The 27085-nt window shown below is 42.8% G+C and overlaps 1 protein-coding gene across 3 annotated transcripts in view; it reads right to left on the minus strand.

Annotated features, from left to right (window-relative positions):
• CNPY1 (canopy FGF signaling regulator 1) overlaps positions 1-27085 on the minus strand; it is a 41924-nt gene that overhangs the window by 14474 nt on the left and 365 nt on the right. The window contains exon 1 of one of the 3 annotated variants that reach the window (XM_077165245.1): positions 19653-19933. The exons of 1 other annotated variant lie outside the window; for it this stretch is intronic. The gene's annotated coding sequence lies outside the window, so the exon portion shown is untranslated. Of the gene's footprint in view, positions 1-19607; positions 19934-27085 lie in introns of those variants that run through there. One more of the 3 variants, XM_077165226.1, reaches the window with a different exon arrangement.

Raw genomic sequence — 27085 nt, forward strand, 5'->3', positions numbered from 1 at the left:
GGCAAGCAATTTGCTCAAGACTTCACAGGGCAGAGCCAAGATCTGAACCCAGAACATTGGGCTCCTGACCCCAGCCTGGGTCTCATCTTGTGATGCTAGAATGCTCTAGACACCTGGCTGCAGCAACTGCTACCCCCATCATGGCCATGGCTGATTTGAATGAGCTGGATGACCAGGTAGGGTCCCCTTCCTCGAATTGCAGTGCCTCAAACACAATGTGCCACATCCAGGTAATTTCTTATCAAAAAATGATGATCTGACCCCTTCCTTTGCCCTCGGGAGCACCTTCTGAGTCTTCCCTGATGACTTGCTTTCATAGAACCTCAACAGGCCTCATGGAAGCATTTGGAGTTGAGCTAACAGCATGCATTTCAACCGTTGCTGAACTGGAAGATGGGTTGAAATTGCTGCATGCCCAGGATGCCAGGCATCTGCAAGGCCTGAGATCTCCGCCACACACAAGTAGACTTGTCATTCCTGCCTCTAGCTCTGAGACTTCTTCAGTTATTACTCTTTGAGATAGTTTATTTCCTAATCAACTTCGGTAGCAGCTGCTGCATACCACGCCCTCAATCAAACAACCAGGTAGGGACCCAGACCACAAACTCCTCCACCCTCAAGCCTTGCTAGCTGACATCCAAGACCAACAAACAGAAGATTTACAAAGAATAGGTGATGGCAGGCTGCTAGAGAGCGCAACCATCACAAGGATAGTAAGTTTAAAACTCAAATGTCTGGCAAGGCAGATCCTAAAATCCTGAACAATACAAAGACACAGATTGATCTGAATCAGTACATTTGCCTAATGATCTGATTGATCATCTACATTTTCATGGCAATGTGGTTGAGTATGGAGATTTCTGGCCTCAGCAAAGACCTACGTTCTAATTCTGGGTTCACTTAACCAACCTACCAGGGATAGGGACATCCTTAGTCTTTCAGCATCCTCTTCTGTAAAACCGGGATAATAACATCAACCCTAGTGACATCAGATTTCGCACTGGATCTGTGACTTCAACTGTCCAAGGCAAAGAACTGATAGGAAAATCCTTCCAAAAGCGCAACACAATAAATAAATGCAAAGTGTTGTTACTTTGTCTCTGATGGGTGTCAATTGTTTTAGATTTTAAACACATTCAAAGTGACATAAATTTAAGGAACATAGACTGATTTTTGTAGTCTTTCCATCTATGGGTAAGAGGGAGGAGATAACTCTTTTTCCGTGTCTATGAAGTAAGATGAACATATAGGCTTCATCCCAGTGTGCTGTGAAAAGTTTGCTTGTGAAGCTCTCACCATCATCCCCCTTCTCTTCTCCCAAATCTGACAGCTGCCAGGATGGGCATCCAGATCGTCAGTACTCAAAGTGTGGACCGTGGACAGGCAGCACTGGCTTCCCTGCCAGCTTGTTAGTAATACAGAATCTCAGTCCAACCCTCACCTACTGAATCAAAATCTGCATTTTAACAAGATCCCCAGGTGATATGCATGCATAAAGAAGTGTGAGCAGCTCGGGTGTAAAATCCAGGTGAAGATGAGGAGGAGGAGGATGACAATGATGGTGACAACGATGTGTGAAGAGCTTCTGGAATTGACTCTTTTATTTTACGCTTTTGTGTTCTACCTAGAAAGAGTACATTAGCAGAGACTAGAGGAAAGGCCACTTAGTCCAGAAAGACACTGACTCAAAGGTTTGTCCATAGTGCAATGTTGAAAAAGATGCCTCAGTCTTTGGACCCAAGTAAAACAAAGGCAGGGGCTTTGGGAGAGCCAGATGCTCCCAATAGCTTAATGAGCAGTGAGTTTAGTGAGACACTAAATGATAAGGAAACAGAGTTCAAAGCTGGAGCTCTTTCACTGCTGCTCCAAGAAAATCAAGAGAAGAAAAAGGAAGGATGATGAATGCAAATCTCAGCATAGCTCCTTGGCAGCTGTCTTAAGAGCAAGATCTTTTACCATATTACAGTGCTGAACATTTTCTTCAAATTGTCTAGTTCATTCTCCATGTCAGCATTTTTCTCTCATGCATTTCTGACCTTCGCTCCAGAACACACACCAGGAGGATGAGATGTGTCCAAAGTTTGGCTTTGCTAAGAGTGTATTACATTTCTCAGCAGCAGGAAGAGCTATTCTGGGCTTAGACTCTCCAGGTCTCCACACACCCCTTTTGCACCCGACCCTGATGTTTCTGGAACATTTTGTAGTAAGAAATGGCATGAAGAGAAAGGGCAAGTGTTTTCTCCGATCCACCACATTCATGTCATTCTAGAACCAAATGCAAGAAGTTTAAATAATGGTTTTAACATCACTACTTAGGATGTTGTATCTCGGCCTGGCTCAGAAGTTTCTTTGCCTCAGAAGCACCAACTTTGGATGAGATTTCAGTCGAAACTTAATCAACCACGGTGTGCTGACCAAATGTAATAATTTCAGGTGGAGAAAGGAAGGTCATTAGTAAATTCTTGAAATGTTTGAAGAGACCACCATACCTTAGGGAATAGAGGAAAATGATCATTCTGCGTCTTTTTTGCTTTCCTTACAAGTTCTTGGACTCCAGTTTTAAACTATCAATTTTACCACAAAGGAGTGAGTGGCAAAATGGAAGCAACTGATAAAGACCAAATGTAACCTATACCTATAGCAGAGAAAAAGAGACAATAAATTACCAACTTTGTCCTTATTAAATAAAAGATGTTGTGTTTACACCATGGGTGAACATAATCAACATGCTCACAAGCTAAAATTATTATTTTTTATTCAAGCAATGGAATTAGAAAATGAGGAGAAAAAATTTACTCACAATCTTAGCATTATGAAAAACCAAACTTCCTGTCTGTGACCCTTTCCAGTTCTTATCATATATTATGATTCTCCTTTCCATATATTAGGATTAACTCACAGACATTTTTTTCGGAGATTACATAGTGTCCATATTCATATTTAATGGAAGCAGAGAGTTCCATGAGAATGTATACCCCATCTCACAATTTCAACTTTTGGACATTGAGGATATTGCCAATTTATTATTATTATTATTATTATTATTATTATAAATAGCTCTGCTCTCAGTATTTTTGTACATGTGACTTTTGTTCTCCTGATGAATTATTTTCTCTGGATATATTCCTAAATGTGGGATAATGAGGACATTCTTGATTTATGTATTTACATAAGTTTAGTCTTATATGCCATATATCTGGTCAAGACATGAATTCTTAATCAGGATGACAAAGGGGCATCAATGAAAAAGACTATAAACCAAATCACAATATGGGTTTCTTCAATGGTATTCCCTATTCTAAAGAGTAAAAGCTACAACAAAGGTAGCATATTTTATTGAGATTCTTCAGAAACCTTAGGTCATTGTTTTTACCTTTCACTCCACTTTGAGGTAACAATAGCGTCTGAACGTTATTGTGTTGACCACAAAGAGCCACTCAATGTCCAAAAGGCATTTCTTGCCCATTTTTGATAGGGACCAAATGTTCACATCATTTGTTAACAAGGATACCCCTGCTTATTTTTTTTTTAAATAGACAGATGTGAAATATTTTCTTCTACTTGAAATAAATTATTTTTTCACTCTTTGAAAATAAACGATCCCTACTTCCTCATTATTACCCTATGCCTCTGAACAAATAGTATCTTTCTGCTAATAACACCCAGACGTTGGAAAATGGGTTATGTTTGTAAATATATGGTAAGAAAAATTCCTCCTAAAGGCCCCAAAGAGAAAAACTCTGAATCCAACAGTTATTCCGAGTCTGAGAACCCTTGGCTCTGGACAGATGAGCTGTCCAGGGACTGGGCCAGCTGGGTTCTGATTGCAGGGGCCAAGTCAATTTGCTAAACTGGTACCAACGTTCTGTCTGGTGCTGATGAGAACGAACGACAGCAATACATCTAATTGGGCAAGACAAGATTTATTCACACATGGGGGACCAAAGATGGACAGGGAAATACACCTAGAGGAAAGAGAGTCTAGTACAAGCTGCAAACCGAAATGTTGAAATCCTGTCACTTGTCTGTTTACTAGCACCTCCAACGTGGTAGGCACGTGGGAGACATGAGGAAACAGCAAGGAACAAAATTAAGGTGGTCCCTGTCCTCCAGAGATTACGGTCTGGGATTGCAGAGCTGATTTACTGTGGGAGTACAGTGGCCTTGGGGGAGCAGCCCTTCCTCTAGAGTGGGGGTCACACAGAACAGCCAGGGCCTGGTCTGCTGCCTGATTTTGTAAGCCTATGAGCTAAGTTTGGATTTTCCATTTTTAAATGGATTGGAAAAAAAAAAAAAAGAAGAAGAAGACTAGTATTCTGTGACAGGAAAATTAGAGGAACTCCAAATTTCAGGGTTTTAGTGGAACACAGCCACGTCCATCCACATATCCGGGTGGAGGAGTTACAGAAGAGTCTAGGGGCTGCAGAGCCTAAAATATTTACTCTCTAGCCCATTACAGAAAATGTTTGCAGACCCCTTGTTAGCTCCAAGTCCCTTTGCTCTAGGTGGTCAACTCTTCTGCGATTTGCGCCTGTGGCCCCAACCTGTCTCCAGCCCACCAGCACCCTTGGCAACCAGCGGGTATGCATATCGCCCTCAGCCTTGGGGGCTTCTCTGAGCCCTGGCTCCTCCACCTTCCTTTCTCTGAATTCCAGCAGCTTTTCTCCCCGATAGGACTGACACATGCACACACACACAGAGGAAGAGAGTCACATTTCCTCCCATGGAGATAAGACCACTTTTCCCCGGGAACTCTTTCCTACCTGTTGGGTCCAGTCAGTGAGGCGGGGGTGTTCTGACTTTCTTTCCAAGCAAGGCAACCAAGGCCCAGAGAAAAATCACACAGCTTAGTGGGAGACCCAGAATTTGACAGAGATGACAAGCCATGCTTTTACCCATGGAACCCAACAGCTGGCTGCTCAGAGGACGCTCAGTAAAGGCTTGCTGGCTTGATTTTCTCTCTGCTGTGCTCCCCAAACGCTGCCCAGGGTCTCTCTCTTGCACTGAAACTACCCCCAATCCCCCACCCCAGCTCTACCTCTGAAGCCTCAGCAGAAGATGGCAGCAACATGCCAGGGGTTTTCCACTTCTGCTCTCAAGTCATCCTACATTCTTTACCATCCCCATCGTGCAAAGGAGGAAACTAAGCCTCTGAGAGCTTAAGGGTCTTGCTCAAAGACATAAAACTGGTTTATAATCTGACACAAGCCATTTTTGACAGGGCAGGGCACCAGAGAGAATAAATCCCCCCACGGTGTTTGTGGCACATTGCATGTGACTTCATCCAGCCTTCCCAAGAGATGAGGTCATCTCTGCAGGTGTGCACTGCTGGGCACACTTCTCTGGGCTTCTCTTCACAGCTCATCGGTCACGCTTAGAACCAGGGATGTGCCCGCTCTTCTCGGTATGAGGAAACATCACCAGAGTCCCTGCTTCTAGAGTTAGTAGCATCTTGGAACTCAGTCTGTCCTCTCTGTGATCTTTCTCCAGGATAATCAAGGAACCACTTTCCTCCCTGAGATTCTTGGAAGAACGATTTGAAAACAGACCGAAAGCCAGAGCACATTAAATCCAACCTCCCTCTAAGTAAGCTGCCCTCCATGTGCCCATTGTCAGTGGCAGGCCTTTAAATGCACCCACATTATCCCACCATTCTTTACATGATTTGCAGATTCAAACAATTCTTATTCAGTGGAATAAGGAGCAATTAACAGGACTAGGGATTTATTAAGGATAAGTCATGCCAGACAGTTTTGACAGCTTGTTTTGAGTGTGACGGAACTACAAAATCCGAGGTTAGATGCATTATGTATTTGGACTTTTTTGTGAGGCATCTAATACCAGGCTTGTGAAATTATTCCTGCCAAATGGTCTGAACCAGCTTGGATGAGAACAGCCTTGTGTACTGGGACTGAACTCAAAGATCGGAGACAAAGGATAGATGACATTCAGACATGCACCCAAATGGAGGTCAGGGATGGCGGAGGGGTGGGGTGGGGGGTGAGGGGTGGTATTTCATGAAGGGCCATAAAGGTCAATATTAGGGTTTGTTTTCCTTAACATCTTTATTATTGATCTGGAAGGAGAGAGCATAGTGCAATCATCAGGAAGAGGGGTGTGAACCACCAGCCCCAAAGAGGCAGCCCTTGCCTGGCAGCTGCTGAACAGCATCTGACAGAGAAGAGGATGGCTGCAGATGGGACGGGACAACAGCAGAGCCTGGGCTGGTCACCCATCCCCTCCAGTACCCGCCATTGCCGGAGTGCCCCCGCAGAAAAGCAAAGCAGGAACATGAGCTCCCTTATCCTCATAGAATCAGAGACTGGCAGAGCCAGAAGGGCCTTGGAGACCATCTAGCTCTATTTTATAATGATTCTATAAATGAAGAGCTATTAAATGGAATCCAATGGCCCATTCCCCAATGCGGGGTTAGAGGTCGAGCTGCAAAGGTGGGTTCTCCTAAAGGCACACATGCAGGTAGGTGGATTCATTTCCCCTCCAAGAGAAAAAGGACCAAAGGAAGGGGTTACTAACTTCTTCAGGGTCCCAGGGAGTAATTAGGTCAGTTACGTGCGATCTAGCACGGTAGTAGCATGCAGAGACATTCGCTCACATCTTTTGTTTGCACTGACAAAATGAAACTCATGCATTGCCAGCGTTTGCTTAATTAACCCTAATTCTGTACTAAGCTACTATAATCTTTAATTCTCTCCCCCCACTTTATGCTCTCTGATAATTATTATTTTTATGTGTTCAGGAGAATTGAATCTTCTGTTTCATTTCTTCTCCCTGAGGAAGATAAAACATTTAATCTTTGTGAATATCTGAATGATAAATACAATGTTTTTCCTCTTAACCAGAATATTTGATTAATCAGAACAGTGTGTCTCTGCCCATATTACAGGTACTGTTAGCTATTTTCAAGTTCCTTCCAGCCAGAACTAGCTAAACCTGTGTGTGTGTGTGTGTGTGTGCGTACATGTGTGTGTGTGTGCACGTTGTGGGGGGAAGTGCAGGTCTTGTTGCTGTTTACAAACATACTCCAGATTCTGGACGATGGGGCTTCCTAAACAACAGCGTCTGTGTTTTGCCTATGAAGTACCAACCCTGGTCTCACAGACATCTTTTATATTATGCTGGACTTAATCAGCTAAAACCTGATGTCAAAGACACTTATAACATTGTCAAACTAAATGCCAAATAGGGTAACAGGTAACTAACAATTTTTTTTCCCTTGACATTCTATCACTTTCCTAGGTTCTTCATCAAAGTGTGGAAATTGTCATAAAACAAGAATAAATTCAGGAGAAGTGGCACCGCTATGCATCAAACATTTCTTCTCTCATTTTGCAGAAATTGAGGACACACTATGAGCAAAGTGTTGTGTTATGTGGTATTGGGGTAGAGGTACAAGACCCAAAAATGTAATTATGGATAGAGATGTATTACAGAATACAAATAACCAGGATAAAGTATAGGATTTAACAAATGTCCTTTTAAAAAGGTACAGAAATATGTTTGATGCTCAGAACATGTGAAGGAATTTCTGATATTTTGAATTCATTCCCACAAATTCATCTGTTAATAAAAACGACATTTCAATTCAATGGAGTGTGTGTGTGGGGGTATTGTATCTTTGATAAATGGCGCTAGCATGTGTGATTTGCTATTCACCTGGAGGGCAAAAAAGCTAGACCCATACCTCACACCATATCCAAAAAATGTATTCCATATAGATTAAATAGTTAAACATAAAATAAAAAGCATAAACTACAGGTAGAAAATTCAGAAGACTGTTGTATAACAAAGGATGAGGAGACCTCCTAAACACACGCCAGAGCCACCAGGGGACAGAGACATGTCTGCAAGGCAAAAGGATCAAAGCCAGAGCCAAATGACAGCCAGAAAAATACCTTGGTAACACTTATGTCAAACAAAGTGTTCCTGTCCATATAAACTCATTTTCAAAAAAATAATGATATAAAAGATATGCAGCTTGGTAGAAAATGAGTAAAGGACACGAACAAGCAACTTGAAATAGAGAAAAATATGCCTAGCCTCGCTAGTAGTCAGTGAAAAGAAAATTAAAACAATAATGCCAATACTATGTTTAATTTATCAGATTAACAAAATTTAAAAGAGCGATATTATCCAATGCTGGCAAGCATGGGGGAAAGCAGACTCTCTATACATTGCTGGTAGGAATATAATATTTTGCATCTTTGGGGAAAGTAATTGGGCAACGCAATGTGTATTCATTCAATTTAAAATACACACACCCTTTGACCCCCACATTTTGAGGACTTCGTCCCATGGAGAGAAAATTAACAATACATCAGGACATATAATAAAGGAGGTTTGTTGCAGCATTGCTGTGTAGTGGGAAAAAAAAACTGGAAACAACCTGAATATCTACCTGCAAGAGAACTGTCTAATTCACTGGAGCACATCCATATACTATGAAGCTATTTTAAAAATGAGTCAAATCTCTGTTGATCTGGAGGAATATCAATGATGCATTTTTTAAAGTGAGAATAGCATTTCAACTTAATGTTTAAACTTATAAAACATTTCAGCATTCTTCAGAGGAACATGTATAGCATGATTTTATTATTATTATTATTATTTTGCCTGGGCAGGCACCAGGAATCAAACCCAGGTCTCCAGCATGGCAGGCGAGAACTCTGCCTGCTGAACCATGGTGGCCCACCCGATTTTATTACTATTTTTAACTGAAAAAAAGGCAAAAGCCAAAAATTAATAAATATGCATACATATTTATATGAGTTTGAATGAGTCAAGGGAAGCCTGGGAAGGATGTGCTTTTAGCGTTGATTATCTGAGTGGGGTGGGAATGTATTGGGTTGGGGTGGGGAGGGTAGATTACTAATTTTTCCCTCTATATATCTCAAGTTAAAATGATTATGTGTTGCTTTTGTAATTTAAAATTTTTAATGAAGCAACTGAAAACCTAAAGTAGACTCATTAGAAATCTGAGTATTTCGCCAGTCCAATTTGTGTACAACCTGGAGATCCCTCCAAACTAATCAAGGGCTCCTGGCCCACCATTGTTAGACTGATTTAGAACTATACGGAGGCCCAGCGAAACCCAGTCTCTCTAGCACTGCCAGAAGCACCACTGTCAAGAACTCTGGCTCCTTCCCTGAAACTTCAGGACAGCTAGAGAGATGATATTATTAGAGGAACCCAGGAACCTTCTACAATATTGCAGAAGACCTCTTAATGCTACATTTTCCTATGGAAGGGAGAACAGAACCCTTCTAACTGCCAAAACTTGGATAATTCCAAGGTGCCTGTAGAGTCCTCCCTAGCCTCTGATGTTTGCAGAAAGTTCAGGAAAAAGGGCATGAGAAGGGCCCAGAGAGCATAATTATTTTCTCCTTGACTTAACAATGGGCAGAATAAGGACCCTTTTAACATAAATTTTTAAATCTCTCCATCGGAGCTTTGTCCACACTGACATTTCCTTTAATCGCTTTAAAATTCATATTTGGTCTTGTAGGCTTGCTGAGGTGCCAGGTCCCCAGTCCCAAACTAATAAGTCCACGGGCAATTGGGTTTAGACAACTTCTGCTCGTTCGGTCACAAGTAACTTTTCCTTGTCCACTGTATATTAATTGATACCAGGGAGGAAATCAACAAAGGGGTGGCTGCTCTCACCAAAGCAGAAGTTAGGTTTCTTCTGACTAGAGAGAAGGTTAGTTAAAACCTAGCAGCGGATGTGGTGGGAGATGCAGTCTGCACTTCAAAAAAAATGAATTACATTCCCTCCATCCCACACCAGGCAATACAGACCAAGGAAATTATGCATTTAGAATCAAACTTTTAAGAATTTAAGGCTTTTTACTTCTACAAAGAATCAGGTGTTCTCCTTTTTTTTTTTTTTAAACATGCAGCCATCTTGATCTTTAAAAATTTCTCTTTTGTTAGAAACCTAGTTTTGGAGAAAGATTGTCCACCTGTAAGAAAAACAACTGTATATGAGCAATGAATACTGGCCTCGGAACCTGGGAGATAACAGGAAATGGTGAAAATCGTGGATAACAGGAGTGAACATGCTGAGTCTAACTATGGAGGCAGCTGTTTCTCAGTTCTGGTCAAGGATTGCCAGAGGGGATAAGAGAGACCCAGAGTGATGGGATCTCCTGATCTTTCAAGAGAAACCAGAAATAAAACTTTTTACAAGAAACCTTTTGATATATAATTGTTGGCTGATATGTTTTTTAGAAAACATTGTTTCGGTTGGCTTTAGCCCCAGGGCCTCCAATCTTCTGCCACAGCTTGATTCTTCAACAATTGCCCTCTTGCACCGCTCCCTGGATTTAGGTGTTTCTCACCAGTTATGGGGCCTGGTTTCACAGGCACCTAAAGTCCTTTATGTCCTGCTGTGTTTTGTTCTCTCCAAATTGGATCTGACCACATTCAGGATCCAAAAGCGGTAGCAAAGATTTTCAGTCGTAAGATAGAAACACAACTCCCCCATTTGATCATTTTTTAAATATAGTTACAGATGCAACTTTCTCCAGATACTGGAATTCCAGATCTGAGGGAAGAAAGCTTCTGATTTCCATAGCACAGGGCTCCACATTCACAGCACCAGTGACATTTTAGATCGGATGATTCTTTGCTGTGGGGGCTGTCCTATGTATCACAGGAGTTTTAGCAGCACTGCTGGCCTCCCCAGTGGATGCCAGTAGCACCCTCCCCAGTGTGGCAATGTAAAGTGTTTCCTGGGGAGTAAAATCACCCCAGATGGGAACCACTTCCATGGAACCTGGTTCCAAAGTTAGAATTCTGTTCCATAATTCTACTGGGGCCAAAGACTCTCTGCTCACCAATCTGATTGTCTCCACTGCTTTGGTCTTCTACAGAGTTTTCTCCATGTTGAGCCTTTCGTTCAGTATGTCTTGGTTTTCTTGGTTTATAAACCCAGTATGGAACCATTCTAACTGTTCCCAGGCTCAAACTTTCTAGTCTTTTCCATTCATATGCCTTTTATCATTAGGCTAGAGGCCTGAAAATGGTAGCCAACACTACAAACTGTGGGACCATTTCCTCTTTACTCCATTTGTTAATAGACTTCTAGTTCTGGATAGAGTTCTTTTTTTTTAGAAAAAAACTGAGTTCATATTATGCCAATACTATGCAATACTGTGCATATTTTTAAAGTTGAAGTTAATGGGGTCCATATTTGGCACTAGACCTTGATGCTTAATACAAACCTAAATTCAAGGATTTCTTCCCCACCAAATTATGTGAATTTAATTTAATTTAATTTAATAATAATATATCATTTAGACCAGTCATGATATTCAAATCTAGGAGGCATAGATAATATTTAGAAGTTTAAAAAAAATGTTTAGACAATGTAAGAGGTCCTCAAATTCAGATCAAGGATTTGCTGAGCCTACAGTCTTTTATCAGTACACTGTCAAATCTTTAACTGGCCAGCTCAGATTTTTATCAAGCTGTTTAAATCATGCCTACTCTTCCCCTCTCCTCCACCCCCCCCAGTTTAGGAACTCAGCACTTTGGTTCTCAGATGGAGGTGTGCTGAATGAGACACAGCCAGCACGAGATGGGGTAATTCTTCATTTGTGTTTCTGTTTCCTAAGAGCTACTCCGTTGACCCTTTGGGAGCTCTCAGAGCTTTCAGCTTCACGCACTCACACTGGGCAGCTAGCAAATGGGAAATCCCAGAAAAAATGTCAGGCTGAATGGGTGACAGTCTGAAGGGAAAGCTGGTACAGTAGAGATCCAGGAAAATACCCTGACAAGCGTAATACCTAAGAAATGGAGAAAAGGGTCATCTGGCTTTATCAGTTTCCTAGAGATCTAAGCCTTGAGCCACTGACCACTATCAACCACGAATGTCTGAAAACATTAAAAAGGACCTCAGAGAGAATCAGTTACCTCCTCCTTGCAAATTATCCTCTCTCCTCTTGCATGTTTTGTGTTTAAAGGGTAAGGATCAAATCAACTTGATGACCAGAACGTCAATCTAAGCAAATAAAACATTCTATGGGTAAATACCTGTTCAAAATAATAAACATAATTTTGCTTAATAATAGGATGTTCCATAAGTAAAAATGCTATTAAAATTTAGAGAGAAAAAAAATCACAGAAAAAAATAGTTCTGAAAATTCAGCACATTTTTTTAAAAATAGTTGATTCATGACAAGGAAAGTTCCATCTATTCTGCTGCATTTATGTACATCCTTACAAGCTTTTCTTTCTTTCTCTGAGTCATTGTCTTTTTCCGCAGTGGTCTTCAATGTTTTTGGAACTAGCACATCTTATTATCCATTACTTCATTTTATGTTACCTATTTCCTCCTCCTAAAAATGTGGCTGGAAAAATTTTTCAATCAGACTCAAATGAAAATCAGAACTTGAATTTTAAAATTCCACAACACTTTTGTGAAATCATCTGTGTATCATAAAAATCAACAAACAGTCATGCTCCTGGAGTATCTTTTAGAGTGGCCACAGATAGCTGCTTTATCTGCTCTTGGCTATGGGAGTTTAGAGTCCTTGAGAAACACTGCAAACAAAATTCATCTCACGAATCTGAAAAAATGCATCAACACAAATACCTCCTGCCTCATCTACAGTCGGAAAACAAAATGCACTCATTTCTCTTTTGTCACTCAATAACAACACCCAAAATCTCATATAGATACTCCTTCAAGTTTTCTTACTTATAAAGATAGCAGTACCTCTCTAAAGAATCTTCTATTGCAGTCAGAATAACTAAGAGCAAACCATACAGAGAAAACATATGTGTGGTGACTTAAAAATTGCCTGCACCCACGGACAGGTATCTGCAGAAACAGGGCTTCCCAAGTGGCCTGAAATAATCTTCAAAACACACTAAGTCCCAGATACAAGTTTTGGGGTGCCCAAATACCCTGCTTCTTAGCTCCAGCCTCCCACCCACACCCCTAAGGAGAAAACCAGACACTCAGCAATGCAGACTCTTACATTTTTTAGTTGACAAACAAAATGAAACTGCCCTGATGGTCAGCCTTGGCTACCCAGTTACACAAAGCGGAAGGGGGGGGGACAAACAAGGAAGTTCGTGCCAATTTTCAAAGAGACTCGCAAGTGAATGTTAACGTGTCTTCCCTTTATTTTTAAGTATATGTCCAAGCGAGAGAATGAGAGCTGTCTACAAAATCAAACAGTAGATACAGGGTAGGGAGAGTCGCCAGAAAATGAGAAGCAGCGCTCTGGCCAGTGAAGAGAAGAGTCACATTTTACAAACACCAATTTACAGAAGTTCTCAAGGACCAACAAAATCACTTGATCTCCACAGTTCTCCCTGTCCAGCTTGAAATCCCTTGAGGGGCAAAAGTTGAGACCAAATCTGGATTCCACCCTGACCACAATGTCAGGCATAACAAAAACCTGTGCACCTTTGACCTGAAGGAGCAAAATCTATGGGATTAAGATGATTTTCTTATTTAGATGAGGAAAAATAGAGTCAGTAATTACCTGTTCCTGGTGGCAACGTCTGTCATTCATGCCTCAATCTAATGGAACAAACTTTTAGCAGCTTTGCTCTCTTTCCCTTCATTGTTTCAACGCCCACCAAGAGGATTAAAAATAATCTCTTTCCCTTTTAATTTTGTGTCACTCCCTCCTCCCGTTAATCCCCGCGATTTGGGGAAGAGAGGGGTTTGGAGACTGGCTGGGATCTCCTTTGGTCCGGGCAGGTTGTTAACCCTTTGTGGAAGTGACCATGCGGGACGATGGGAAGTCCTGGGGGAAAGGTCCCCCTGCTGGCCCTGCTGTGAAGAGCACCCCATCCTCCTGGCCTCGGCAGGACTGTCCATCCTGCTGATGCAGTGGCCCTGGGGGGCAGGCCCAGTGCAGGCAAAACCGTGAAGTAGGAGAAATCTGCCTTTCAGCCTCCCCTGCCCCAGTGCCTGGGGCCCTACTTGATTGCCCGAGATGTCCCCTTTGCCTCCCCAATCAGCTTGCTCACTCTGGCCCAGCTCTGGGTCTTGCCTGTATCAAACCTTATTGACTGGCTCCTGTGCTGTCTCTCTGCTCTCTGATGGGCGATTGTGAACTGATGTGTGTGTGCAGCATAGGTACACGATGCACACACACACGCATGTTCTTGCTCCCCCCGGCCATTTGTATTTTCACCCTGGCCTTCCGGTAGGATACCAGGCTAATTTAAAAAAAAAAAGATGAGCTTTGGCTGCAGGAGGCACTGTTTCAACTCAAATCACATCCCGGGAAGGGGGGATAAGGAGGTAGAGGGAACAGGGTGGTGATCACTAATTGCACCTGTATCTGAGGCAGCCCTGGAGGCAGGTCCTAGGCAACTCAGAGAGGAGGCCCCCTCTCTAGCAGGAGCAGTGGGCTGGTGTGGAGTTTGGAAATTGTATGGGATACAACCTCAAGTGAAGAAGAAATCAATAGAGTCCCACAGGTCATGGAAACCCCAGACAACTCAAATGCATAGCAGAAGACTCAGCAGGGATTGAATAAGCAAGGGTTGGGTCAGTTATTTAAGCAATGAAGACTGGTCTCAGGAATCAGAACCTTCAGCCTTTCCAAATGTCAGGGAGGCAAGGGAAGCCCAAGTCTATTCCCTTTCTATTTTCATGGGAAGATATAACTGAGAGTGGTTAATACTGGAAGAGGCTGATATTCTTTGGATGGGTGGATTGGTGGGAGTGGGGAAGGAGAGCAAGTAGCACAAGCCTGAGGAAGGAAAGGCTAAGCCAGCTCAGGGAAAAAACTGGCTAATATGGGCAAGACCCTGGCTGTTTGCTTTTTTTAAAAAATATTTTTATTGATAAAACAACATACAAACACAAACATTCATAACATACAAACATTTCATACATGGTGTACAATCAATGGCTCACAATATCATCACACAGTTGCATATTCATCTCCATGATCATGTTTTAGAACCCTTGTATCACTCCAGAAAAAGAAATAAAAAGAAAAAAAGAAAAAACTCATATATACCATACCCCTTACCCCTCCCTCTCATTGACCACTAGTATTTCCATCTACCCAATATATTTTAACTTTTGTTCCCCCTATTATTTGTTTACTTTTTTATCTGTAGCTTTTACTCATCTGTCCATACCCTAGATAAAGACACAAGGTTTTCACAACCACACAATCCCATTGTAAACATTATATCTTCATACAATCATCTTTAAGAAACAAGGTTACTGGAACACAGCTCTACAGTTTCAGGCACTTCCCTTTAGCCACTCAAATATCTCATAAACTGAAAAGATATCTATACAGTGCATAAGAATAACCTCTAGGATAACCTCTTGACTCTATTTGAAATCTCTCAGCCACTGACACTATTTTTTCTCATTTCTCTCTTCCCGCTTTTGGTCAAGAAGGTTTTCTCAATCCCTTGATGCTGGATCCCAGCTCATCCAGGATTTCTACCCCACATTCCCAGGGAGGTTTATACCCCTGGGAGTCATGTCCCATGTACGGTGTGGGGCAGTGGGTTCACTTGCCATGTCGGCTTAGAGAGAGAAGCCATTACTGAGCAACAAAAGAAGTTCTCTGGGGTGACTCTTGGGCCTAATTTTAAGTAGGCTTAGTTTATCCTTTGCAGGAATAAGCTTCATGGGGGCAAACCCCAAGATCAGACGCTTGGTCTATTGATTTGGCTGTCCCCACTGCTTGTGAGAGTACCAAAAATTCTCCAAATGAAGAAGTTGAATCTTCCCCCTTTTCTCCCCATTCTCCTAAGGAGACCCTGTAAATACTTTATTCACTGTCCAAAACACTTTGGGATTTATCAGGGCATCACACTAACCTGGACAAACCAAGAAAATTTCACACCTTATTCCAAGAGTCCATGGACTTACGATGTTCAACTAAACAGACCAAACAAGTTAAATTAGGAAATGCACTACCCAAAATATAAATTCTGCACCAAATAAACATCTCTTCTTTCAGTCACACACAGAAGTTGAAGTCTGAAGATATGGATGATACCATCCTTTACCCAGTCTTCTTATATACCTTAGTCCTATCCAGATAAGCTTCATTCATCTCTCCACTCAATGTCTGATTACTTTTTCAATTTTTTAAACAGTTCCTATATGGAGAAATGCTGACTTTCATAGCTTCAGAGCTCTGACTCTGTCACATGGATACCCAAAGTTTCTGGGAAAGACCAGGTTATATACAAACAACTCAGTAACTCAGAATTTAGAATTAACTGTTTCAACTCCTGAATATATGTGACTGCTGTAAGAGCTTACAATCTAGGACCCTTTACAATAGGCCCCAACCTAACAACCCATGCTCTCGACTTTAATTCACTGAATTTTTATATTAGTCCATATGAGTGAGGCATGATAACCCTAGCTGTTCTTAAGCAGAAAAAGTGGTAAGATGAGCAGCACATGTGAAAACTGCACTGAGAAGGCTCCTCCCACTGAAAAACATACCAAACATGGCAAACTCTCCTTCCATTCCCTACTCCTTGAGGTCAAATTCAACATTTGAAGGGTTCCTGCAGTTGGGCCTGTCAACATGCAAATTGTCTGGGACAGACACAACCTATGAGAAAGGATAATTTATGGAGCTATTCATTTAGTGCTTTCTTTCCCCTGTGTGCCCTGCGCTACTGTTCCACCAGAGGTCACCAAGTCCTTTTGATCCCCACTGCCCCTAGAGAGGTCAGTAGTACTGGGGCACAGCAGATATTTCAGGCAAGACCCTTCTCTTCCTTGCTTCACTTTGCTAAAGTTTGAACCATTTAGGAGGGGGGAAATGGGATCATTTTTTTTTTTTTTACATGGGCAGGCACTGGGAATCGAGCCCGGGTCCTCTGGCATGGCAGGCGAGCATTCTTGCCTGCTGAGCCATCATGGCCTGCCCAAAAGGGGATCACTTTTGACCAGAGAGGAACTATTGTCCAAAAATGGAGAGCAGCCGAAGGACCAGAGGCCCATAAACTCAATCATAATACTAACCAAACATACAATGTATGAGAATAAACTTAAGCAAAGTACAGAACCTATTGGAATGAAATGAAAAAGCTTTCCTGAGAAACATAAATGAAAACTCGAATAAACAATATATACCATTTTGGCAGCAACAGCTGGCTGCTGACCCAATATCTAGCCTCCCTTCCTTCCTTTCAAAGAAAACAGTTTTATTCTAGAAGACTAATGAATATGGAGGATTGGCACTCAGCATCCATCTTCCCGCTTTCCACTGTATACTGCAAGGATAGGAGAGCAAAATCCTATACTTTTAAGTCTTTGCAGCAAGGACTCTACATGGGATTTAGGCTTGCCAAGCGAATGCATTAATATGTGATTTGGAAGGGAGTGGGGAGTCACCTTGTCTAAAAGAGTAGGTTCTTCGCCAAATAGTCACAAAAAGAAGAGAAATAGTTCTCGAAACAAAGGTGAAAGTCTACTCCTCTCTACCCCCAGCTTCCTATGAATCTCAAAAAATCTAAAGGGCAAATTCATGCTAGCAAAAATCAAATATGGGTCAAGTTACTAATGATAATAAAAGCCTCAATATGACTACCAGGAATGGAAATTGAACAAATTAATAGACTGAACAAATTAATTCACAGCTTTTTTTAAATGCAATTTTATAGAGATATATTCACATACCATATAATTATTCAAAGTGTACAATCAGTGGTTCACAGTATCATCCTATAGTTGTACATTCAATACCACAACCAATTCTTGAACATTTTCATTACTCAAAAAATAGATATAAGAACAAAAATAAAAGTGAAAATGAAAAAACATCCAAAACATCCCATGCCCCATATCCCCCCTATTATTTATTTTATTTTTGCTCTTATTTTTTTTACTCATCTCTCCGTACCCTGGATAAAGGGAGCATCAGTCACAAGGTTTTCACAATCACACAGTCACCTTGTAAAAGCTTTACAATCTTCACGAATCAAGGCTATAGGAATACAGTTCAATAGTTTTAGGTATTTTCTTCTAGCTATTCTAATCCATTAAAAACTTAAAAAGGATATCTATATAATGCATAAGAATAATACCCAACATGATCTCTTGACTCTGTTTGAAATCTCTCAGCCACTGGAACTTTATTTCATTTCATTTCTCTTCTCCTTTTTGGTCAAGAAGGTTTTTTCCATCTCCTGATGCCAGGTCCAGGCTCATCCCCCGGAGTCAGGTCCCACATTTCCAGGGAGATTTGCACCCCTGGGAGTCAGGTCCCACAAAGGGGGAGGGCAGTGAGTTCACCTGATGAATTGGCTTCAAGAGAGGCCACACCTGAGCAACAAAAAGGTTCTCTGGGGGTGACTTTTAGTCATAATTATAAGTAGGCTTAACTTCTTTGCAGGAATACATTTCTGCCCCCAAGATCTTTGCCAAGTATTTTATATAAAAGAAAATTTCCATCGGACAAATTTTGAACAATGTTATTTGTTGGAATTGGAATTGCTGCAATAAAATAGTGTTCTTCTGTTTAGAAGATAAAAAATAAAAAAATAAAATATAAAAATAAACTTTGTGTTTTGAATTATGCAAATAATAATGCATTTATCAGAAAAAAATTTTTAAGATAAGCAAAAATAAAGGAAACTCAGCACTAATAGCTACAGAAAATTACCAATAACATTGTAATATTTTATATACCAGTCTTTTCCCCAATGAATAGTGTGTTGGTTAAGTTCATGTGTCAACATGGCCATGTGATAGTGTCCAGTTATGTGGTCAAGTGAGCACTGGGCTGATTGTTACAGTGAGGGTGTTTTGTGGATTTAAATAATCAGTCAGTTGATTGCATCTACAACCAACAAAGCAATGAAAGGCATCTCCTCATCCAATCAGTCAGAGGCCTTTAAGGGAGAACTGAGGATTTCAGCCATCAGAAAGAAGACCTTTTATCTCTACTTCAGCCAGCCAGCTTCTCCTGGGAAATGCATTGTCACATCCCTCCAACTTGGGGATTATCCTGGGGAATTCAGCGTCACCACTGAGTTCCCAAATTGTGGCCTTCCCTATGGAATTCAGATTTGCCGGCCCCTATGGTCACATGAGCCAATTCCCATAATTAATCTCTTAATGTTTGCATATACAAACATATACAAATATATATCTCCTATCAGTTCTGCTTCTCTGGGGAGCCCTGACTAATAAAAATGGAGATACATACATATAGGGGTCATCTGTACATGCTGATTAGTCTTACTTGTACTCTATAACTGGAAAATATCTTTCTGATTTTTTTATATGGCATTTTACAGGTTCCCGTGAGCATAATTTTATTCGCAATTGTTGCCAAACTAATACGTTGATTAAGATGGCATCCACAGACCAATAGCCTCTACAAAACAATTTAAAAGTGGTTCTCCAAATTCCTGGTTCCTAGGTACAGTGTCCAGCACTGCAATGCATTCTTATACCATCCCTTTCTCTTGCACACAAGAAAATGCAAGGAAGTAATGAAGACCTGTCCCCATCAAACTTGATTTTTCATAACCCCCTCCCACACCAGGCTGGCTGATCTCACTAACATTTGAGCTCTCCCCATTTGTGAGATCTGGTGGCTATCTACCAAAGGACCAACCTTCCCACTCCATTCATTCTAACAGATCCCAGATTACGGTCATACTGTTCAGGAGACGCCATCTTCTCTTCAGTCGTAGGGATTGAATCCTAATTAATCTGAGCCAATTATCTTGTTTTCATCAGGTGTGTAAAGCATTCTTAACAATAAGAAGTGAGGAGAAGTATTTGGGGACTGGAGCTTCTGGGAAAATCTTCTACTTATTAAAAAGGAATATAATACAAAGATTTTCCATTTTCTGCTCTGAACATTGCTGTTGGCATGTGACACTGGAGCTGTGTAGCCATTTTGGGAACATGAGGAGAACCAGCTGAAAGGGCTGAGCTCATGTACCAAGAACAACAGAAAAGGAATACAGGGAGGAATTAGGTCATTCATGATGTCACTGAGCCTCTGAATTAACCATCCCCAGAACTACCCTATGTCTAGACTTTGTATTGTAAAAGGTAATAAATGCTCTTATTGTCTAAGCCTTTAGTTTTTGTTTTTTGAAACTGAACATGTCTCACTGCAACATATATGAAATGAATAGTATTCATATTATAAAACTTTTTTTCCTGCCTACAGTTTCATTGCTTCCCTAACTCTCCTCTCTTCTTTTCCCAGTCTCTGCATCCTCCAAGATAGTTCCTGGCAGAGTGATTAATAACACGGGCATGTGAGCATATAGACTAGAGTCAGAATCCCAGTTTTACCACTGGGTAACTTTTGGTTAACTTGGTCTTTAAACTTTCCATTTATGAAATCCAAGGGATATTACATATTATATATATATATATAATTTTGTGGTGCTATTGTGAGAATCAAAGGAGAATGCTGAAAAGTTCTCAGCACTCTTTTCAGCATATAAGAAGTTCTGGATAAACGGAAGTGAAAGCCATTTCTAATAAATCCCACTTATGCCATGACCTCAGTCCCACCGATGCCCCCTGGAAATTAAAGTCCACACCACACAATTTGTCAGTTACATTTCGCCATGTGAGGTTCACACTGGTTCCTGCTGGTGTCTATAGGTAGAGTGCTAATTCCTTCAGGGTAAGAATTCCTGCTCTTTTCTACACAACACAGCTAGGGCTGAACTTCAGGCTGGAGTACTGATGACTCAAGGGAGGACAGGTCACCCCAGGCCACTCTGCCCGAGCACACGACCAGGGAGGCGCAACCCCCGCGGGCTCCAGCAGCCGTGAAGATGGGTCAGGGAGGCCTGGACCGCTGCTCTTCATCCACAAATGTAGTAAAACACCAAACCCAAAGCTCTGACTGTGGTAATAGCCGGTCTCAAAGAAGTTCTAGTTGTTTCCGTATAGGGAGCCCGATGGAAATTATTGTGGTATTGCTTTGGTATTAATAACCTTCCCTAATGAAATATCTTTAGGCAACTGTCCCATGCTGGGGATACCCATCTGCTATCTGTGACTTCTAATTTTCTGGAGCATGGCCCATTTTTACATTGCAAGCTACTTTCTTTTCGTATGTGACACACTCTGATATTTTATATATATTTTAAACAAACCCACCAATCTGATTTTATGTCCCACTAATGGGTTGCAACCTGTAGTCTGAAAATTGATGGACTGAATCACTCTCCGCGTCCTTGCAGTCTATTATCACAGCTCACCACTCTCATTGTGTTCACAAACACATGCACAACTGCACAGGCCGTACACTGCACAACACCAGGACACCACACCTCCCAGGGATGAATGATCTGAATTTACTTATCAGTAAATTAAACTAATACCACATAACTAAGCAAGTCACTAGACGCTCTGAGCCTCATTTTCTGTATTTTAAAATGAAGCTAATTGGAGTGATCCTGTTTACCAACCAGAGTTATTAAAAGAATTTAACAAAAAGGCACTAAGTGCTACTGTAAACAAAATATGGGTCGCATCATCATTATTATTGGTTGGTGGTACTTTTTGTATTTGAACTTTTAAAGTTTAATAGAGAACTTGACATCTTTCTCACACCTATCAAAAGCAAAGGAATTCTTCACATTCGGCATTCTCATTTCTGACTCCTATTTAGCAAATACTTATTGGATTCCTACTAGGTACCAGGCACAGAGAATTAGGACCCTGTATTCAGTGAATAGAGTTCAGAATTCCAATATGTAAGAGCAAACACGAGCCCCAAACTCCAGCTTCCAGGCTCTGAGGCCCTGTCTTCAGAACAGCAGTTTGTTTATACACTCATTTCCTGAGGTCTGGCTTTCATAATTTTGGGGAGAGGTGAGTAAATAATTGCTTGAAAGATAAATCTAAAACAACTGGCTCCAAATTCTGTTGCATCATGTTGCTAACTGTGTTTTACTAAAACTGCCATTAATCCAATTTGTTAAACAAACAAAAAAAGGAAACTTTGTGCTAAAGCACTGGCTGCATTTTGCTGAAAAGACATGGGCTTTGTAACAACACAGAAGGAGAGTCAAGTGGGAACGTCCTCATTGGATTTCATCAGCAGGAGTGGTCTTGCACCTGTCACTAGCAACCCAGGTATCACGTGGTGACATCCCTCTCAACACTTCACTTCAATGATGAGCCTCTCTCTTGCTGCTCTGCCGAAGAAAGAGATCTTTGAATGGGGAGGACAAGCTCTCTGCATATCATAAAACAACATCAAGCAAAATATTTGCTGCCTGTGAATTTAATTTCTTCTTTTAAAGAAATGAGACCACCACCAACAGCCTTGGATAAGGAGAATATTTACAACAGAGCCAGGCAGTAAATCTCTGTGAATGCGAAGTAAACACACATTGCATAATACTAAATAGCTGCTATTGCCATCACCTCTGTATTTATAGGCTCGTAGGTAAAATTGGCAACTGAAGGCTTCTACACTATCTTGAGGACAATGCCAGTTAACATGAGTGAGGCTTGGTGCAACAGTGGATCAGTGGCAGAATTCTCACCTGCCGTGCCGGAGACCCAGGTTCGATTCCCAGAGCCTGTCCATTCCAAATAATAATAATAAAAGTGAGGCTGATGTTTCCATAACTCCTGGCACTGCACGACCCATTCCTGGCTCTCTTCGACCCCACTCAGCAGGGTCAGCCCTAGGTGAGGTGAAGTTTGACTTTGAGGGTCCCGGCACCCAATAGTCTGCTAAGCCTTGCTCAATCAGAACCAAAAGAAAACTTACCTATTGGGCCCCCTAATTCGAGGGTCTTGTTGCCCACCAGTCCCCAGGCTTAAGCATGATGATAGCTCAAAGGTTCTCCATCTCGAAAAACCTTTATGGTTTAGAACTTGCCTCTAAAATCATAACCCCAAGAAGGAAACAATATGATCAGTGGCTCAGAAACCATGTCAGACCCTCTGAGGGAACAGAGTGCCTGGGGTGAGCTGGGGCCTTTTAGCTTTAGTTTGGGTTTGCCCAGGTTGGTTTACTTGGGAGGTTCAGGAATGGGGAAGTAGGGTAGGGAAGGAGGGCAGCCGACAAAAGGTGCATCATCAAGCCAGCTGCCACTCAGGGTGAAGGGAGCTCAACTCTAAGGACACACTCTAGAAACCCAGGTAGAACATACACTTTAAAGCACTCCCACCAGGGGGCATTTATAAACCCTTTCCTGGGACTGCTCCCAGAGGAAGTTCATTCCCTTCCCTGCTAAGTTGAAGAAAGCTGCCAGGTAAAGAGAGGCAGGTGCCCGAAGCTGGAAGTCAACTGCAGTTCACTGAAGCCTGAGGGACATGGGGCAGCCGGCACCTGCTACCGGTCCCCTTCCCACCCTCCACCTGTGCCCCACCCAGGACCTACTCAAGTCTTCCAGAAGGCCTGCTTTGCCCACTGTGCTCACATCCCAGCCTTCAGCAGAGGGCCGAGCCCATGCCTGGACCGGGGGTCCTGGCACAGATACAGGGGCGTGGCAGCCCTTGCTCCTTGGTATTTGGAGCCAAGCGAGGATAGAGCAGAGACAAGGCCTCAAGGCAGGGCCAGCTCAGAGCCAGAGAAAGCCTGAAAGTGGGGCCCAGGTATAAAGCCAAGAGAGATGGAAGTTAAGGGATGGCTGGGAACTCCGGGAAGTTCCTCACCCGCAGTGGGTGGCCCCAGGGGCCCATCCCTTCAGCCCTGGACAGGGACATACACCAGCGGTGTCTGAGCCCCCAGTGGGTGCTGACCCAGGGCTTCTCGGCCACCTGACTGGGGCCTCATTATCTGGGTATACGTGGGAAGAGCCATTGAATGGTCCCAGGGTTTTACCAGATTTCTCTAAAAAACCTTCAGTGCTACTGATGGGAAAATATGTAGAGGGGAAAACATGCCAGACATAGAGAGAAGCACAAGAAGAGGAGCAAGAAAACGGCCTCTGGTGGTCCTTCCGTGATGAGTGACTGGATGGCCATGTGGGGGGATAGGCAAGTAGGCGGGATTCAGGCACATCCTTAAGGCACATGGCGACCCGCTGCTTGTGGGGCAGGTAGAGGTGGTGGGTCCACACTGATACTTGCCCTCTCATCTCATACCTGCCTCGTGCCCTGCACTCACACTGGCAAGAGAGCAAGCTGGGGGGAGCTGCCTGGTTGGCTGCTGATAGTCCTGTAGGGTTAGAATATGTGACATTAGCCCCATTTGAATCTTCTGACCATGTGAGAACCTGTCCCAGAGAAAATGTACACACACACACACACACACAGACACCAGTTCTACAGCAGCACCAGCACATAGACACCGTGGGAATAAGACATGGAGGGAATACGCCCTGCAGAGGCACAGCTCCTGCTCTACATTTCTATTCCCACTGGGTCATTTCATTCATCCAGCTCTTCTCCCATGTTCAGAACCTGGATTCTCAGAAGGGGCACCCACTCCTCCCAGTGAGGAAGGGGGCTCTTTCAAGGACCCTGTGAGATTAACTTCCTCGCCTTTCAGTCCCCATCTTAGAGGATACAGCATGTCGATTAGCATTTCATTCCATCCTCAGAGATGCTCAAAACTAAAAGAGAAAGGCCACTTAAAAATGGTTAAAATGGACAACTGTTACATATGTTTGTTAGCACAATTTAAAAAATTAGAAACAAAAGAGAAGAAAGGAGAGAGGGAAAGTACAGAGTGTCACCCCTTTGGCCAACCGTGTCCTGGTGTCTTGCACTGGGGGCCTCCAGCCAGCCAGGATGCGTCTGCCCAAACCTCCCTTCACAACTGGTATGCAGCAATGCACTTCTTTTGTTCTTCGCTGAATACCAAGCTGAGCACAGATGTTCTCCAAGCTTCACAGAAAAAGAAAAGAGAAAGGCTTCTACCTTGCCACCACCGGTCATAACCTCCTGGCCACCTTCCAAGATGGTCAGACAGGACGTGGGCTCAAGTTTAGGCCCTGACTTCATTCTGCAAGTGCCCCCTACATTTTGAATTTCGCTGAGTAATCTGCTAAAACAGCAAGGGAATTCCCTAAATGGGAGGAATGCGGAGACTCTCCCGGGTTTAGGAGGAAGGTCCAGGAGTTCAATGGGATGGTGCTGCTTTGAAATAGCCACAGGCAGGGAAACTGACCGGCCTGCCCCTGCACGCGCCCCCAAACCACACTATTCCAGAGCATGGGGGCAGGGTATAAAACTGAGCCCTCCCCCAAGCAACACGGACCACTCTCCTGCACACAGAGGGAGTCGGGCTCCAGCAGTCGGTAGGGGGAGAGAAAGCTCCCGTGCGAAGGGGACACTGGGCTGGACAGCGGCTCCAAAGGAAGGGAGGATGGAACCAGGGCGTTAAAGCTGTTACTTTGAGATTCCCCTGGTGACACTGATGAATGAAGCAGAATTATCTTTTTCAAATTGCTTTTACAGGCCAAGTGTGTCTAACAAAGTTGAAAAAGTTATTTCCACTTGATCACCTCAAGGTGGGATATCCATCCCCAAAGACAGAAGAAGTGAAGAGAGAATTGTGGCCTATTTTCTCCAGGTAAATTTAAATCCATGTGGGGATGAAACCTACCAGGAAAGCTTGGGGTACCTAAATGTAGACTCCTGGAGGAAACTATCAAAGGATGGTATGAGAGAGAGGAAGCCCTGAAAGCCAGAGTTGGCACCATCCAAATCCCAGCTTGGCACCTAATTAAATGTGGGACCTTGGGCATCTTCGTATCTCACCGGGAAAATACGGATGCTATTTATTTTGCAGAGCTGTTGTAAGGATTAGAAATCATTTCAAAGTTCTCACATAGCAGGTCCTCAATAAAAATAGCTCATTTTCTCTATAGCCATCAAATTTATGTGTATCGGTCTTTCTCTCCTCTGCCCACTTTCCCTCTCTCCTTTCCCATGACTTCTTTCATGTCTTCCTAATCCCCTCCCTTTTATCCTTGACAGAACGACTTCTTTTCTCCTGGTCTAGGTACATTGACAGTGGGTCAGATAATCCATATTTTAAGTTATTAAATTATTTGTACACCATTTGATTTTTAAAGCGGCTAAACACTGGCATGTATGTTCACACACATGTGCACGCACACACACACACACATGCCCACACGCACAAACGCACACACCTTTGCCAGTCCTGCCTGGCAAAAGGAATCCACTGCAGGGCTGCTCAGAGAATACAGCTCACCCTTCAAGGCCCTTCCCTGCTCCAGGAAGGGAGATTTATTCTGGTCCTCTGATCTTTCTAGTTAAATTATCCGAACGATGTGTCTTTAAAAGTCTACTTGTATGTAACTTTGGGAGGCAATGAGTCCAAGGAAGGCCCTTGATTTCCTAGTGGGAGATGTACTGACTTGTGGGAAATTTCTCCCTCATTCCACGCATAACCTAGGCAAATTAAAAACAGCACACCTATGCTTTTCACCCATGCAACTTAACATATTACAGCTGTTTTGCAAGTCTTTTTCTGCTCCTTCTCCCACTGGCTTCAGATGCGTACACAATTTCAGAAACAGGTGGCAAAAGTACAGACAGCCTCCCTTTGATTATTTGCTTTGAAAATCGAGTGCAGCGAGCGAGGCCAAAAGGAAACAGCGAAAAACCCGATACCACTTTCTATGTAGCATTGCGTGAGTTTGATGATATCGTGGAACAACTTTTCTAATCACATTTTGCTTTTAGATGACATTCCAATTGGCTTATGTGTTCTGAGCATTGATCACCTGAGTGTCCAGGGGAAATGTGATCCCTAAAACATGCTGGAGACAGGAACACACGGCATTTGCAGTCGGCCCCGATCCCTGTAGGCTTCTCAGACTCTGTCCTAAAACAGCTGATAGCTGTCACCCCACACATCCAGACCCCCAAGGGGTGAGCCCCCTTCTGGAACATCTCGGTGGAGAGAACATATCTCCTTTCCACTCAGCCAAGTATCTGAGTCTGTCGCGGAAGTGGGCTGGTGCCGTTGCATCCCACACCCCCTCTAGAAATCTCTGCAGACCTTGGAGAGGGAGAAGAAGGGTGGGGTGTCTGGGGAGACGTGTGCTCAACCTTTGAGCAGTCTCCAGTTGGCCCCCTTCGCCTCTCTGGGCCCCCTGCTGGCCTTCCCCGAGCACCACC

The sequence above is a fragment of the Tamandua tetradactyla genome, chromosome 1 (assembly GCF_023851605.1).
Source record: "Tamandua tetradactyla isolate mTamTet1 chromosome 1, mTamTet1.pri, whole genome shotgun sequence".
NCBI classification, from domain to species: Eukaryota; Metazoa; Chordata; class Mammalia; order Pilosa; family Myrmecophagidae; genus Tamandua; species Tamandua tetradactyla.